The sequence below is a fragment of the Peromyscus maniculatus genome, chromosome 19 (assembly GCF_049852395.1).
Source record: "Peromyscus maniculatus bairdii isolate BWxNUB_F1_BW_parent chromosome 19, HU_Pman_BW_mat_3.1, whole genome shotgun sequence".
Lineage (NCBI taxonomy): Eukaryota > Metazoa > Chordata > Mammalia > Rodentia > Cricetidae > Peromyscus > Peromyscus maniculatus.
In genome coordinates, this window is record NC_134870.1 from 46,062,229 (window position 1) to 46,079,018 (window position 16,790).

General features: G+C 43.3%; 1 long non-coding RNA gene across 2 annotated transcripts in view; it reads left to right on the forward strand.

The window, feature by feature from the left end:
- Positions 1 to 13,101, forward strand: part of LOC107402644 (uncharacterized) — a 135,441-nt gene extending 122,340 nt beyond the window's left edge. For both annotated transcript variants that reach the window (XR_013046096.1, XR_013046098.1), the window contains 3 exons: positions 7,848 to 7,928; positions 10,119 to 10,231; positions 11,255 to 13,101. This is a non-coding gene — a long non-coding RNA (uncharacterized LOC107402644). The remainder of the gene's footprint in view (positions 1 to 7,847; positions 7,929 to 10,118; positions 10,232 to 11,254) is intronic.
- Positions 13,102 to 16,790: the final 3,689 nt, after the last annotated feature.

Sequence of the window (16,790 nt, forward strand, 5' to 3'; positions counted from 1 at the left end):
TCCTTTCTTCCCCATAATGTACGCTCCCTGGGAAATCACAGCCTCGCTGGAGAGCTCTGCATCGCTGAGCAAGATGCTGTCTGTGCTTGTGAAGCTCTCACAGCTCATCTTAACTTTCTTTCCTGACTCAGTCCAGGAGCCATTTCTCTAGGTGAAATCCCACCTGCCAAAGCGGCAACTCACCCTTAGGTTCCCCAGCCCAGAGAGAACACATTTTTTTTTTTTGATTCCCCAAGAACGTACTTCTTATTGTCTGCAACATCAACTTCTGTTGACTTATCTTTCCCCCAAGCTTTTGCAGTGCTGAGGCCTTATCTCCGGCAAAGTGCCTGACGCGGAGGAGATACTACAATGTTTGTTGAAAGAAGGGAACTCTCAGATCTCTACTTGAACTAGTCTGGAGATGGCTGGTAGGTTCTGTTGCCCCAGCTTTGGGGCTGTTTTGAGCTTCGGGTTTTTCTCTTCCACCCCACTGTCTCCACTCTGCCAGCTGAGTCTGTCCTAGTTCTGGTGAACACCAAGGCTGGCTTACCACCTGTTCGCCCTGATGCATCTTCTTCCTGCCATTCATCAAGCACATGTTCAAATGCCACTAAATCTATCTGGTGGGCCACGAGACTTTCTTTACTTGTTCCTGTACTCTATTGCTCAAAGACTAGATGCAATTACAACATGAATGACACACTCAGAGACACATGACTCTCGTGTGCACACAACTAAAGTGATAGTTGTCATACTTAGACACCAAGATGGCCAAAATGTCCTCAACTCCTTTGTATGTCTCCACAGTGTGAGAGGATTGGTCTCTGAGACCAGAATATGGCAGAAGCAATGATGTGCTGTGGCCAGCACCAAATTATAAAAACAAGACAGCTTCTCTCTCTCTCTCTCTCTCTCTCTCTCTCTCTCTCTCTCTCTCTCTCTCTCTCTCTCTCTCCCTATCCCTCCCCTCAGCTGTAGGTGAAGCCACCTGCCATGAAGAGGCTCACATGGAAGTGAACTGAGGTCTTTGACTGACAGTCCCTTGAGTTTAGAAGTGGATGCTCAGTCACAGACACATCTTAGACCCTGCAGACAGGACTCAGGAAACCTTGATTGCTGCCTTATGAGAAACCTGAAACCCAACAAAACTGCAACAGGATGGCGGACCGTCAAAGATTACTATGAAACGTTGATTGTTGTCTGAAGCTATTAGTCTATGGGTAACTTTTATACAACAGTAGGCAGAATATATTGTTAGTCTTGATGCTCAGAGCCTTTGTGTTTGTCCATGTTCCCTCACATCCTGCTGTATGTCGGAACCCCAGCTAATCTTTCCTCTCACAGCACCAGAGGACATGGACATTAACACCCATATCTTCCCTCAGGTTGTCCTTCCATCCTAACCATGCTGTCCACCTGTGTTTGTTGGGGAATATTATTTTAAGGTGTGTTATTTTTGTGTTTGTTGCATTTGTTTAACCCTGTGAAGCTGTGTTACTGTGCCTGTCTAAAACACATGATGGTCTAATAAAGAGTGAACAGACAATAGCAAGGCAGGAGAAAGGATAGGTGGGGCTGGCAGGCAGAGAAAGAATAAACAGAAGGAGAAATCTGGGAAGAAGAAGGAGTAGCCAGAGAAGGAGGAGGACATCAGGGGCCAGCCACCCAGCTACACAAAGAGCCACAGAATAAGAAATACTGAAAGGTATACAAGAATAGAAAAGGAAAAGCCCAGATACAAAAGCTAGATGTGGTAATTTAAGTTAGTGAAGCTGGCTAACAACAAGCCAAGCTAAGGCCGGACATTTATAATTAAAAATAAGCCTCTGTGTGTGATTTATTTGGGAGCTGGGTGGTGGTCCCCTTAAAAGAGTTAAGAGCAAAAAAAAAAAAAAAACAGCCAACAATACATGTCCACACGTCAGCATCTTTATTCCCATAAGGCCTGGCTGGCCATACCTACTAATTCAGGAGGCTTTGTCCTCCGAAGAACTCATACAAATACTTTTGCTCTTTTCCTGCATGTAGCTGATCTTATCTGTGATGTCTCCATCTGAGTGTTCTTCTTGCTATGTGAACTGATTCGCCCAAGGTAGAGCGTGTATAAATGTCTGTTGAATAAGAACATTATTCTTAGAATCTGAAGTGCGAACTCTTAGCAGGCTGTCTTTCATCATTTTCATGTACATGGCATCCTCTGGCTCATGCTGAACAGGTGAAACATCTGGATTTCACCACCTGTGCCTAGTTGTTGGCCTTTTCATCTGCCTTCAGTGATGAGGCTTTCAAAGACAACATTGTTTCCTGGACAATAATGGTTTCCTTAGTTCTTTGATTTCCTTGAACACCCTGAAGAGGCGGGAGACGTTGTAATTCCATGTGTCTCAGCACTTCCGCAGACACACCTGGTGAGCAGAGCGTCCCCCTGAGCCTCAAACTTAGGCTTCAGCTTTTCAAGCTATTTGAAAGTCTAAGTAAATTCCCCCCTGCCAGCTTCCTTTTCATCAACCTCCATGACTCGCTTCTTAGCACATAAGATGCTAATACTGGAAAATGATTATACGAATGAGCAAATGAATTCGCCTTGCTGTTGGCGCCAGCACTGTATTTGATGTGAAAGCAACTGCATCCAATTCTTTTTCCACCTCGGTTGTGAAATTAAGGTACACATTTTATTTTATAGTTCTGCAGGGAATGGGGAAACTGCTGGAGCAAATGGGGAACGGGATCAAGAAAAGGACATTAAAAAGGAGCATACACATTGGGAAAAAGTGAGGAGATTTCTTTAGTGTTTGCATCACACATTCAAGGTTCAGAGGGTGGTGAATAACAGGCCTATTTTTCAAGAGAAATCTAGTTACCCAGACTTGTAAAGAGGTGAGTGTAAAATCACTCTCGGTACTTAGAAGGAATTACATTTGAGGTGCCAGATGGTGACTGGGACTAGCATGGCTTCAATTAATATGTAGAGGATAAAGTGCATTTTATGGAGAAATAGTTAAATTCTCCCATTCGCATGTCACATCAGTGAACTAACACCTCAAGCTTTGAAAAAATGAGGAAGTACAAAGAGGATGAGAAGAGAAAACACAGATTGAGATGCCACGTTTACAAAAGACACATCCTCCAATACAGGGCATTGCAAACACACAGAGGCTCACAACCCTACAAATACTGCTTAGAACTCAGCAACAAGAAAACAAAACACAGCACACACAGCCAAATGGGCAGCAGATCTGAGTACATGGCATCCCATCAGGCTGTATTGAGAGCTTAAATATGTATATGAAATAGATGTCCACTGTCATATATACTGAAGACTTACCCAGACCTGAATAGAAACATAGACTATTCAATATCAAGAATGAACTGATGAGACTGTGGACTTCTGGTATGTTAAGCTTATCAGTGATAACAAAAGTGCTACTTTGGGTGGGATATTGATAACGAGAGGCTGCTGGGTGTTTGAATATAAGGGATATATGGAAACCCTGTATTTTCTACTCAGTTTTTCTGTGAACCTAAAAGTGATTTAAAAAAAAAAAAAGACTGCTAAAAGGAAAAGATTGGGCTGGTGAGATGTCTAAGGAGCTGCTGAGATATCTGAGCAGGTAAAGGAGCTTTCCACCATGGTTGACAACCTGAGTTCAATCTCTTGGATTCTCACGGTGAACTGACTTCTTCAAGTTGACTAATGAAGGCATCCTGCAAGCTGGGGCGTGCATGCGCCCTACTCTGATGGCCACAAAATAAACAAAGAAAGAAAGACCTGAGAAAAGATTAAATCAGAAAGAGAAATGTAAGCTGGGGTGTATAGGTTAATGGTAGATGGAATGCTTGCCTAGCCTATAGAAGCTCTAGATTGGATCCCTAACATGGTCACCTGCTCCCTTCAGGAAAATAAACAAAAAGATGAACACACCAGAAAATGGGTTCAAGAACTGGTTTGTCATCAGGCTGAAAGTTGCCAGGATCTGTGGCTAGAGAGATGGCTCAGCACTTAAGAGCACATAGTGCTCTTGCAAGAGACTCCGGTTTGGTTTTCAGCACCCACATGATGGTTCACAACTGCCTGTAATTCTAATTCCAACATCCTCTTCTGGATGCTGTAGACATCTATACTTACTTGCGCGCACGTGTGCGCGAGCATACCCCCACCCCACACACACACCATTTAAAAATTATGCCATTATAATAGTTCATATCTTTAATCCCAGCACTCAGGAGGCAGAGTCAGGAGGATTTCTGTGAGTTTGAGGCCAGCCTGGTCTGCAAAGAAAGTTCCATGCCAGTCGGTCCTACATAGCGAGCCCGTGTCTCAAATAAAATAACACTTTTCCTCTTTATTTACTTTTATTTTTTGATGAAAGGCTAATATAATCCATCTTGTTTATTGTGATAACAAGTAGGTTGTGTTGAGTGATCGAGTTCATCCTGACATCTGGGCTGTTTCTTTGGTCCCGATTCCGGAATGAGTGTGTTTGTTAGTCTCTTAGCTTCCCCTCCTGCCCACCTGTGACTTAGTCATGACACAGCAAGGAGCTGTGATCTTTTTTGAACAGAAATCACAGCCTGAGAGGTTTTGCTGTGGCACCTCTAACTAGCATCTCATCTCACTCCAGATAAAACATAAAGTTCTACCTGAAGGGTCTGGTGTCTCATGCCTGTTAATCCCAGCACTTGAGAGGCAGACACAGGAAGATCAGGAGTTCAAAGCCAGCATCAGCTCCATAGTGAGATGGAGATCATCTAGGTCTACACAAGAGCCTGACCCAAGAAGAAAGAAAAGAAAAACAACAAAAACAAGAATATTCGATTATAACAGTCCCTACACCATATGATGGTTTCAGTTCAGCTCTCTAGAAACCCCCTCACTGACGATATTTATGGAGCAGTATCCCACCATAGTCTCCCCTTGCCGCCTTCTCACCTGTAATTTTCTTTACAACACTGATCCCTACCTGATATACTAGAACCCCCTCTAGAAGGTAAACACTATGAGAACAGGAACTATGTACAAATCTTTAAAAGAAACACACACACACACACACACACACACACACACAAACCCTTATGATGTAAATCATATGTCAGAACTCAGAGTTAAAATGTCTTACGCAATAAATTATAGTATATTTACAGTGTTGTGTAGCCGAGGGCACAATCTAACTTTACAACACTGTCTTTGTCTGCAAGAGAAATCCTGCCAGGAGGCTAGCACAGGACCGTCATGAGGTGAAGGATGGCCTGGGCTACATAGCTAGACAGTTTACACACACACACACACACACACACACATACACACACACACACACATACACACATGCGTGTGCGCGCGCGCGCGCGCGCGCGCGCGCGCGAGAGAGAGAGAGAGAGAGAGAGAGAGAGAGAGAGAGAGAGAGAGAGAGAGAGAGAGGAAGACACACCCCTCTTCTTGACTATCATCTCTCACTGTCCGTGTTCTCTCCGGCCTTAGGCAATGCTCATTTTTGTATCTGCTTATATTTACTTATCTTATATCTTGCTTATACTGCTATTTACATATTTACTGTAAATGGAATAATGCAGCATGTGGTCCTTTGTCACCTTCCATTTATTATTATGTTTCAAGGTTCCTCTAAGCTGTGGTATGTATTGGTATTTTATCACATAGTAATATCCCCTAATAGCTTATGCCATACTTTGTTTATTCATCACTTTATAGACCTTGCATTGTTCTCCTTCCTTCTAAGTATTATGAATAATATTGCCATGAACATTTATGTACTAGTCACTATGTGGGTAATTCTTTTCAATTCTCATAGGTAGACACATAGATGTGCAATTTCTGGGTTATATAGTCATCCTATTGTTTATCATTTGAGAAGCCAGAAGATCATTTTCCACAGTGGCTTTAATGATTTATGTTCCTAGTCTGGGATATAGCTAAATGGTAGACTCTTTGTCTACCATATATGAGGCCCTGAGGTAGCTCCCATGATAATGCACACATTTCTTTTTTTTCCCCTAGTAGCAGGTTGAGGGTTCCAGTTTGTCTATATGCCTGACAACAATTTTTAAAATTCTAGCAACCATAACACCCTGTTGAAATAAAATGATGGTATATTGCTGTGGGCTTGGTTTTCATTTCCCTGCTGAACAAGCATGCAAAACATCTTTTCTCGTGTATTGGCCATTTGTATTTCTTCTCTGGAGAAATATCTATTCTAATCTTCTTGGTTTTAAGTTAGGTCATTTACCTATTTATTATTGACTTATAAGAGTTCTTTATGCATTCTCAACATGTCACTTCTCAGATATATGATTTAATTTTTTTCTCCCATTCTGGGGATCATTTTTACTCTTCTTTCTTTTTGTTTTTGAGGCAGGGTTTCACTGTGTGCTCCTGTTGCTCTAGAACATGGTTTCTAGATCAGACTGCTCTTCAACTCACAGAGAACCACTTGGCTATGCCTCTTGAGACCTGGAATTAGAGGTCTTAACACTTCACATATCATACCTCTGTTGTATTTAAGTTTTGAAAAGTTGATGTTCAATATTATCTATGTTTTCTTTCTCTTTTCTTATCTCTGATATATATTTCACATATATACATATGTATATATATGAAACCATCAACTAATCCAGGATCAGAAAGACTTACACTTATGCTTTCTATGGTTTCATACTTTTGCCTTGCATTTGGCTTTCTTTCTCCATTTTATTTTGTTACAGATTTTGATACAGATGAGCTGTCCCTGTACCCTGGGCTCATCCCACATTCCTGGGCTCAAGTGTTCCTTTCACTGAGGCTTCTGGACTAGTTGGGATTATAGGCACATACCACCCTGGCTAGCTCTCTGGTCAGCTTCAAATAGTTTTTATATATATGTTATGTATTGAGTTAGGATATAGCCTCATTTTTTTTAATGTGCGTATCTAATTGTCCAGTACTCTTTGCTGGACAGACTCTTCTTCCATCACAGAGGAGTTCAGTTGCTGTATTGGAAATAATTGGCTGTAGCTGTGAGGGTTAGCCCTCTTGAGCACTTCCACCCACAGGCCCATGCAAGTCCCATTTTGGCCTTTTGAAAAATACTTATTTATGTGTCTATGTGAGCCTCAGTGCATGTTTGTATGTACCACCTGAGGGCAGGTGCTGGTGGAGGCCTGAAGAGAGCATCAGTTTGTCTGAAACTGGAGTTGACAGAGGCCCAGTGCGGGTGCTGGGATCCGAACCTAGGTACTCTGCCAGAGCCATCCACGCTCTTAACTGCTGAGCCATCTCTCCAGCCTTCCCTTTTGGTTTTGATGACTGAAGCATTGTCAGACTCTTTCCCTCCCTCAGGGCTGGGTTTCCACATCCATGTGACCACATCCACCTTTTTTCACACGTGTGTTGGAGATTCACACTCAAGCCCTCATGCTTGGGCAGCAAGTGCTCTTACACTCGAGCCGTCTCCCCAGTCACCAGATTTCTATTTTATCTGATAGATGGTAAAGAGAACTTAGTAACTGAGTACCTACACTACATTTGGTCAACCATTTCCAGTGGCGTTGGAAGCTCCCCACTCAACACCCCTTAGGAAGGGGTAGGAGATAGTTAAGAGAGTGGGCAAGTGGGTAGACTTCAAGATGACATCCTCTGGGGTCAAGGTTCAACTCTGTTTCCTGGTTCTGTAGGTTGTGTGATCACCTTGAGTACAGGGATAAGTGTTAGAACTATCTACACATACTGTCTGTAACGTGCCTGGAACAACTACAGTACTCTACTTTTGTCTAAAGCAAAAGAAGAAAAATCCAATAAAACCCTGTAACGAAATGTGTCTTGTCATTACCTAAATGCTCAATTATCTAACTCCATCTTCTTGTTCCGTCTCTTCTAGTCTCATCCTGTGCCCCGTTGAAACCATGTTTCCAGCACAGATGCCAAAGAAAGTTCAGTCCACCTTCTCAAATACTCAATGGTAAACAAAACCTGAAGAAACTAAGTTTACTTAGTTCACAATATTAGACCGTGTGTCTGTCCAATATCTGGCTCTGGTGAGGGTCTCCTTGGCCTCACATCATGGCAGAAGCTCATGTAACCAAGGGATGTATGTGGATAAGAACCCAGTGAGCAGGGATGGTTTGGGTTTTCTCTTTTACAACAACTTCATTCCCAACGAACAACTGGGGTCCCATGAGAAAGACATTAATCCCTTCTAAAGTAACACTTCCGGTACCTAATGATGTCCCACTAGATCCCACATCTTAAAGGTCTTAACACATTGTTATATCACCACACTGGGAACCAATCTTCCTTCTTCCAGTCCATGAACCCTCTGTAAGGGAGCTCCTTGGAGTCAGTACAGCATACACCCAGACACCAACTTGTAGCTGGAGTTTTCTCCAGTCCTGCCTGGCCCATGGTCAGGACAAATCTCTCTCACCCACCAGTCCCACAGCTGCTCAGACCCAACCAAGTAAACACAGAGACTTATATTGCTTACAAACTGTATGGCCGTGGCAGGCTTCCTGTTATCTAGTTCTTCTATCTTAAATTAACCCATATCTATTTGTCTGTAAGTTACCATATGGCTTGTGGCTTGCTGGTACCTTACATCTCGCTTTTCATGGCGGCAGCTGGAGGCGTCTCTCTGCCTCAGTCTTCCACTTCCCAGAATTCTCTTCTCTTCTTGTCCCACCTATACTTCCTGCCTGGCTACTGGCTAATCAGTGTTTTATTTATTAACCAATTAGAGCAACAAATTTAACATACAGAACATCCCACAGCACCAAGTTTTCAGCACAAAGGAGATTTATTACCCTGGAGGGACAAGTGGGCAGGGGTGGGGGTAGGGTGGGGAGATGGCGGGGGTGGTGGTGGGGGGGGGATGTTGGACAAAGGCACACAGTAGGTGTGTTTCTAACGAGAAAAAGGGAAAGTCTGTGTTAGGATGAGTTGGTAAGTCCTGATTGGACAGATTAACCGGTGTAGCCAAATAATGAATTTTGATTGCTGGATGTTGGTGTTTTGATAGTTGGACCTTGGTGATTAGTCTCAGGAATGAGTCAGTGGCCAACTAAGGGAATGGCCCCTGGGGGCTAGCTTTAGGAATGTAATGGTTTAGCAAGGGAAAAGGAAGGAGAAAGGGTAAAACCTGTGGGTGCCGTGTCTACCCTGCTTCGACTTGTTAGAGAGCCCTTCACCATCTACCGGAACAATATCAGAAGTACTAAATAGGTTACTGTAGAAAAACTGGCAGAATAGTGAGAGTATATGTTCCTTTGAATATGTCTATGTACAAGAAAGAGTTTAAGGAACAATAATTCAGTGGGTCTCAGTCTGATGCCATTTACTTTGAATGAACTGCCACCACCACCAACAATAACAAAAAAATCAGGAGCTTGGGGCTCCAGGGTTAAGTGGTTAAGAACACTTGCTCCTCTTACAAAGGTCCCAGGTTCAATACCCGGCACCCACACGATGGCCTCCATCGGTCTGCAACTCCATTTCTAAGGGATCTGAAATCTTCTTCCGGTCTCCCTGGGCATCAGGCATGTCCATGGTGCACCTACATGCAAGCAGGCAAAGAACACACATACATATAAAATAAATCTTAAGAGAATATCAGCAGCACTTTGCTTTGGCTGCAATTTATAGACCCTGGCGAATCTGCTGACTCAATGAGCTATAGCTGACAGCCAGTACTCAAGGAACATGAAGTGCTAAAAAGTTTGGAGAATTTGATTCTTTTCAGTCCAGTAACCAGAAGCATTTGATCTTTTATTACTGAATATGGTTGCTGTAAAAAGAAATGACATGTCCTAAGCATTCAGGGTTGAGTGACCGCCAATGCTTTCTAGTTTCCCTGCTCAGACAGCTTTAACTTTATGTTGTGTATAATAATATCTTAGCACGTTCAGGCTTTAGAAAGACAACGCGTATTTTTTTTCCCTTGCTGTGTCAAAATGGTCCCTTTAAAGTGCATATTTCAATGAAATGAACTTCTCTTCACATCGTAGCTCTTTTTTATTAACAATTATTTTTTCCAGATTGGTCTTCGGTGTTTACCTAGCTAAAACAAGTCAAGCGAAAGTAGCAGAGAGGGATGTTTCTTATTTGAAAGGATAGAAAATGTGGTTTTCTTCCAAACTCTGATTCCCATTGACAGATGCCCTGAAACCAGATACTGCAGACTCTCCAGAGCACCCTTGGGATCAATGCTCAGCCATGCCCTGGAAACAGTCCCACTGGGCTGGGACAGCAGCTCCATAATTCATCAGGGTGAGTCCACCCCCTCCTGATTAGCATAGTCTGGAGGTTAAACAGGGGTGTCTCCTCCTCCTTCCCTTCATCAGATTACTTCAGGACATTTCCTTAGACTATCACTGAATCAAGGGCACTGAGTTATAAAAACAAAACTTCCTCCAAAGTAAGATATGTTTAGAGAGAAGGTTCCAGGAGGAAAGGCGTCCGTATCAGGACACCATTGCTTTACACTCAGGAAAAATTAGTTCCAGTTTAATTTTCAAATATCTGGGAATCCATTCGCTTGGGAGAAAAGTCACTTTATCAAACATAAACTAACACTTCCAAAAATACTTCCATTTGCTATATCATGGTTAACTGGGAGTTAGTTAACCATTTAGTTACCAGGGAGGACCAGGAAAATGTGCGTCTTCCGTCTCTTGGGCTAGAAAGAGAAAAAGGAAAACAGAGGTGTGTCTGGTGCTGTATTGAGTAGGGCTGAACTGGTCTTAGAGTTCATAGCGGGAAATATTTCCCTAATTTTTAAAATTTTGATGGAAGTGACTCAAAGGAGGAGAGAGGTCATTAGATTAGTTTAGACTTGGCTGTTCATCTCCACTCTCAGAGAAACGAATTCCAGCACAGCTGATCTTTCATGAGGAAAGTGGTCCCCTAGTAGGCAACTTGGCAACACGTTTATGTCTTAACTACCGCGTAGATCCAGCAGACTAACTTACATGGTAAGCTTGGGATCTGGAAACAGATTAGGTCGGGCATAGCTCTGCCCATGAGCCTTTGGTATAGAGTGGCTTCTCCTTGCATCTCAGACTTTATTACCCTGGACAGTGTTTAGGAAAAGGAAAATGAAAGCCGATGCCCTAGTCCAGTATACTTGAGAGGGAGATAGAATGGTATTCTTAACAGTGACAGGGGCAATATGACAAGCCTGGCTTTGGAGAAAATTGTGTTGGAAAGGCTTGTGGCTACGAGGTCATTTATCTAGTCTTGGTAGGAAATAAATGGCTTACTTTACATGATCTTTTAAAAATCTCTCCCCAGCACCAGATCAAGATTGATCCCAGAGATGCTGACCTGCCTGGCAAGTGTTCCCCAACTGGGGTATGTTTCTAGCCGCTTAAGGATGAATCTGAAGTCCCGGTTATAAAGCAATGTGATCTCCATCCTTAAATGGGAGTGGAGGGGAAAACCTTTGGGGATAAGATTCTTTCCTTCCATCCTTCTCTAAGTGACTTCATCATTGTTTTGTTGCTGTGATGAAACACCATGACCGAGGCCACTTATAAAAGTAAGCATTCACTTAGGGGGACGCTTACAGTTTCAGAAAGTTAGCCCGGGATCATCATGGCAGGGAGCATGGAGCTGTAGCTGTAGCTGGGAGCAAACGCCCCAAGCTGCAGGCAGGAGGCAGAAGGGAAAGCCAGACACCTCAGAGCTCACTCCCAATGACACCCATCCTCCATCAAGGCCGCGACTCTCAATCCTTCCCAAACAGTCCATCAACTGGGAACAAGACGTTTAACTACATGAGCCCATGGGGGTCATTCTCACCCAGACCACCACACTAACACTACAGAGAGACGGAGAGACACACAGTAGAGTGCATGCCCAGACACATGTGCATATAAAGACTGAACTACTGGAAGAGCCGAAGCTGCCACACTGAATCACTAGATAGCCCATGGAAGAGAAGATTCTGGGCTAACTGCACATCAAAACCACCTACCTTCAGGGCTCCTCAACTGAATACGGTAGAATAAACCCTTGAATTTACTTTTAATTTTTCCGTCACCAGATTTTTGATTTTCTTTTTTTTTGGCCTTCCAACTACCCATTTTTCTCCAGTGATGAATACTAAGACAGTTTTAAATCTATAAGGGTCAGAGTCAATCCCTGCATTTGGGCAAGGAACCATCTCCTTACTTGGCATTTCAAGTGAGCCAAGTGAAGCCCTGACTCACTTGGAAGTGTCTTGGGAGTTGCACAAATGTACGCAAGGCATCTCTAATTCGTCTTTGGCATCTCTGCCATCTCTTGAGATGCCTCACACACACACAGTCTGTCTTAGCCCGCGTAGCCCTCCCACGGCACTAGGAATGTACCACAGTGCTTGGGTTCAGCACCCAGGCTTAGTGGAAGTACAAATTTGATGCAGTTCGACTTTCCTAACCTCCAGTTTACAGTCGAACGCGGCCTTTTTAATGCTGACAAGGAAATCAGATTGGACGACCCTGGGCATACAGCTTCACAACGTGTGTAATCCTGGCTTTGCGGCTGAGGGAAGTCGATGAGAGGAGCATTGATCGCCTTGCAAACACAGCTTAAAAACTCTCTGCCAGGGATTTGGGTATTCAAGTCACTTGGTGCTATGACAGGTTTTCAAACCTGGCTCTTACGGAGGGAGCAGCAGCTTTCTAGATTCACCTTAGCTCTGCTTACATACGCATACAAACCGTGTCTTCTAGATGGAAAAAGCACTCTGTGCCTCCACAGCTCCGCCCGTGTGTTTGCTCAAGGCTGAGTGAAATGGCCTGCATGTCAATGACACGGCGCTGTGTCACCGGGTGAAGAAAGCCCTGCAGAAGGGTGGGAGTATGAGTCACTTCAGGAAAATATTGCCCTCAGCTAGATGGTTTTGATGCTCATCAGAGCTCTTTGGGGCAATTTGCTCTCGAGTGTATTCTTTAATCAAGGAAGCAAATGTGATCAAGAAATTACCTGAAAGTCTCACAATACATAAACACGTTAGTGCAGATACACACAAAAATGAAAAATATTACACCGCCAAATATAGTATGTATAAAAATATGTATTGCAATATTTCATGCTTGTTAGTGGAAATATTTTTACAACGTGTCTCCCAAGTGCAGAAAATAAATCAAGCCTTTAAAAAGAGACTGCGGATGATTCATTTAGTGCTGTCATAATATGGTGTTTTCTTTAATGAAAATTTATATCATTTTTCCTGGACTCAGTGGAATAAATTTATACTGAAAGGTGGGAGAGAGTGATAAGTTCAGAATGAAACACAGCCAGCACTTGACGATGAACGAGAGTCAGTGAGGAATGGTCTGCTGCCCGTTTTTTTTTCCAAATTTCATATTCCAGCCATCATTAATGAGGTAGAAATAGAACTGACAGCGTTTGGCAGAGATACAGCACTTTCCAATGAGCCTCATGGACACCCCAGCCACACCGAGTCACACCCAGATAGTGGTCTGATGCTGAGGCAAGCTCAGCCATGAGCATCTAACTCCAGTGCCTTAGTGTTTTTCTTTTTGTTGTTTTGTTTTTTAATTTATCTTTTTTTTTTTTTTTTTTTTTTTTGAGATAAGGTTTCTCTGTGTAACAGCCCTGGCTATTCTGAAACTTGCTTTTTAGACCAGACTGGTCTTGTACTCACAGAGATCCACCTGCCTGTGCCTCCCGAGTGCTGGCAGGAAAGGGGTGTGCAGAGGATTGGGGGTCATGGCTAAGTGATACAGTGTCTGTTCATCAAGCTTGAGGATGTGAGGAAGGATCCCCAGAACCCAAGCAAAAAGCCAAGGGTGGCAGCAGGCTCCTATAACCCCAGCACTAGTGGGGGGCGGGTAGGTACAAGTAGAAGGATCCCTCAGGTTCCTTGGCTGGTCAGCCTAGCGGATTCTATATGCTTCTAGATCACATGAGAGATCTATGTCGTAGGAAATAAAGGTGGAGGGGCTGAGAGGTGGCCCAGCAGTTAAGAGCATGTACGACTCTTCAAGAGGACCTGGGTTCAATTCTTAGCACCCACATCAGGCAGCTCACAACCACCTGGAACTCTGGCTCCAGGGGAATCTGAGACCTCTGTCTTTTGCAGGTACTCACATGCACATGTGATTGAACACACACACACACACACTTAAAAATGATAAAAATAAAATTTAAAAAAAGTGGGAAGCTATTAAGGAAAGACATAAACATAAGACAACTTTTGTACTCATCTGCATGCATACACACACCACACATACACACAGACACACACATCGCACACACCATGGACACACACACAGCACACACACAGACACACACACACCACACACACATATCACACATATAGACACACAGCATATCAAACAACAGACAAACATACCATAACACAGACATATACACAGGCACACACATTTACACACATGCACAAAAGAAAAGAATGCATGCAGATGTAAGAAGCATTACCAAGTAAGAATGGTCAGAATAGAGTAACTGAGAAAAGAGAGCAAAGGGAAGAGATACACACACACACACACACACACACACACACACACACACACACACACCACACACACCCACCACACACACACACAGACCACACACACAAAACATACACCTACCATACTCACATACACATACCCCACCCACCACACACACATACCACACACACACACACACACACACACACACACACACACACACACACACACCAATAAATAAACAAGTAAAGTAATAAGAATACACAGTAAAGAAAAACAAAGTAGCCGAAGAACCTATGTTCTGTGTTCCCATCCCTTAACATGGTAAGTATGGGGAGAGGGTGACTTTTTAATGGGTTTGAAGTGAAAAGCAATGTCATAATAGGATGTTTAACTTTACCAAAATCTAACTTGGAACATCAAACAAAATTGTCAGTTATTCAATGCTCTACCAGCCAGGGTCCAATAGAGAGAACAGAGGTACAGAAATTTGAACTTAGAATATTTACTATAAAGAATCATTAATTACAGAAGAAGCAGAACTTACAAGGTGTGGGAAACCCGGGCAGAAGGCTCATGAGTTTAAGACCAGCCTTGGCTATATTATGAGACCCTGGTTTTTTGTTTGTTTGTTTGTTTTTTTAATACACCCTCCAGTCCCCTCCCCTCCTCCCACATCTTTCTTTAAGAATTAGGAATAGCACATATAAAAAAGGCTTGGTATGGCTGGGCGATGGTGGTGCACACCTTTAATCCCAGCACTCGGGAGGCAGAGCCAGGCAGATCTCTGTGAGTTCGAGGCCAGCCTGGTCTACAGAGCAAGATCCATAAAAGGCACAAAGCCACAGAGAAACTCTGTCTCTAAAAACCAATAATAATAATAATAATAATAATAATAATAATAATAATAAATAAAAAAGACTTGGTGTGCGACTTACTAGTCAAGTCCTTGCCTACCACGCATTTGACTCTGGGTTTGATCTCAGCATCATGTTAAAAAAGAGAGAGAGAGGGAAAAAAAAGGACTAGAAGAGGTCATGCCTGATAGTCACTACTGCTAAGATTAGTTGAGAAACCAAGATTGCTGGAGAAGTCAGAAGTCCCTAAACAACAGAAAAGCTGCCCGCGGAACTTCCTGGGAATCCACACTCTCGGGGCAAGCTGCCTTACTGGGGGTACTGGCATACAAAGTCTCGAGAAATGAGTTCTGCAAAGTGGCAGGAGCCTTGCCCTGGAGACTCCGTCATTCTCAGGGCTGGAGAAGCTGCTCTTGCTGTAGTCGATAGAGACTGGAAGTAGCAGGAACTCCCGAGCTGGGACCGGGGGCCCTTCTGCTGTGTCCCCCATGCCTTCTCCTGTCAAAGTTGTTTCCATGTTTGCTGGCAGAGGGACGATATTTAAAGGGCTCAGGTCCATTTTCAGTAAGCAGACAAAAATGCTGAATCGGAAGTCGGAAGGCCAGTTCATTAACTGACCCAAATATAGATTTAAAATCATGATAATTCTTGAGTTGAGCTTTGAACATTTGAGTTATGCTTTGTGTTCATATATGTGTGTACATTCGTGTGTGTGTGTGTGTGTGTGTGTGTGTGTGTGTGTGTGTGTGTGTGTTGGAGTGCATTTTAATTTCTGTAAGATCTTGGTGAGAAACTACTTGGAACAATTTAAACAGCCTCTATGGGAGAAGCACAGAAGGGATTTAAAAAAGTCTAGATGGGCCCGAGATGGTAGTGCACACCTGTAGACCTGCCTTTTGGGGAGGTTGAGGCAAGAGACAATCATGGGCAGCCTGGTTACATAGAGAGTTCCAGTCTCAAATTAGAACCCAAAATAATGACCCATAAAACGTATCTCAAAATACATGATTGTATTCTGGAGATGCAGGGGGGGAAGATACTTGGGGATGGAGAATTCCGCTTATAACCAGTGGCTAATTGCCATTGACTGCCGGAATGGCTGGGTTCAAATTCCAGGCCAGCCGGCTGCAACGTTCAGCTGTGAAACCCTGTGCAATTGAATTCCCACCTTGAACTTGGCTTTTCTCATCTCCCTCATGAGACCCCTGTGCACATTAAATCACCTAACATGGTAAAACGTTCAGATTACTTTTGCGGCATGTGCTAAGAGCGGAAGATGTGAGCTGATAATGATGGTCTTACAATTGTCGTTTGTACACTTTATTATAAACACATAATTACTACTTCTCGGGTGACACAGTAACTTTCGGTGTAAGGGAAACAGGGCATGCAAAGAGACAATTACCAAATAAAACCAGGTTGTTTTCTCAAGACCTTTACTTGCTGTTCTCGGCCTTGAGGTCTGCAATGCTGGCGTCTGGAATCCTGTGCCCACATGGTACCCTCTCA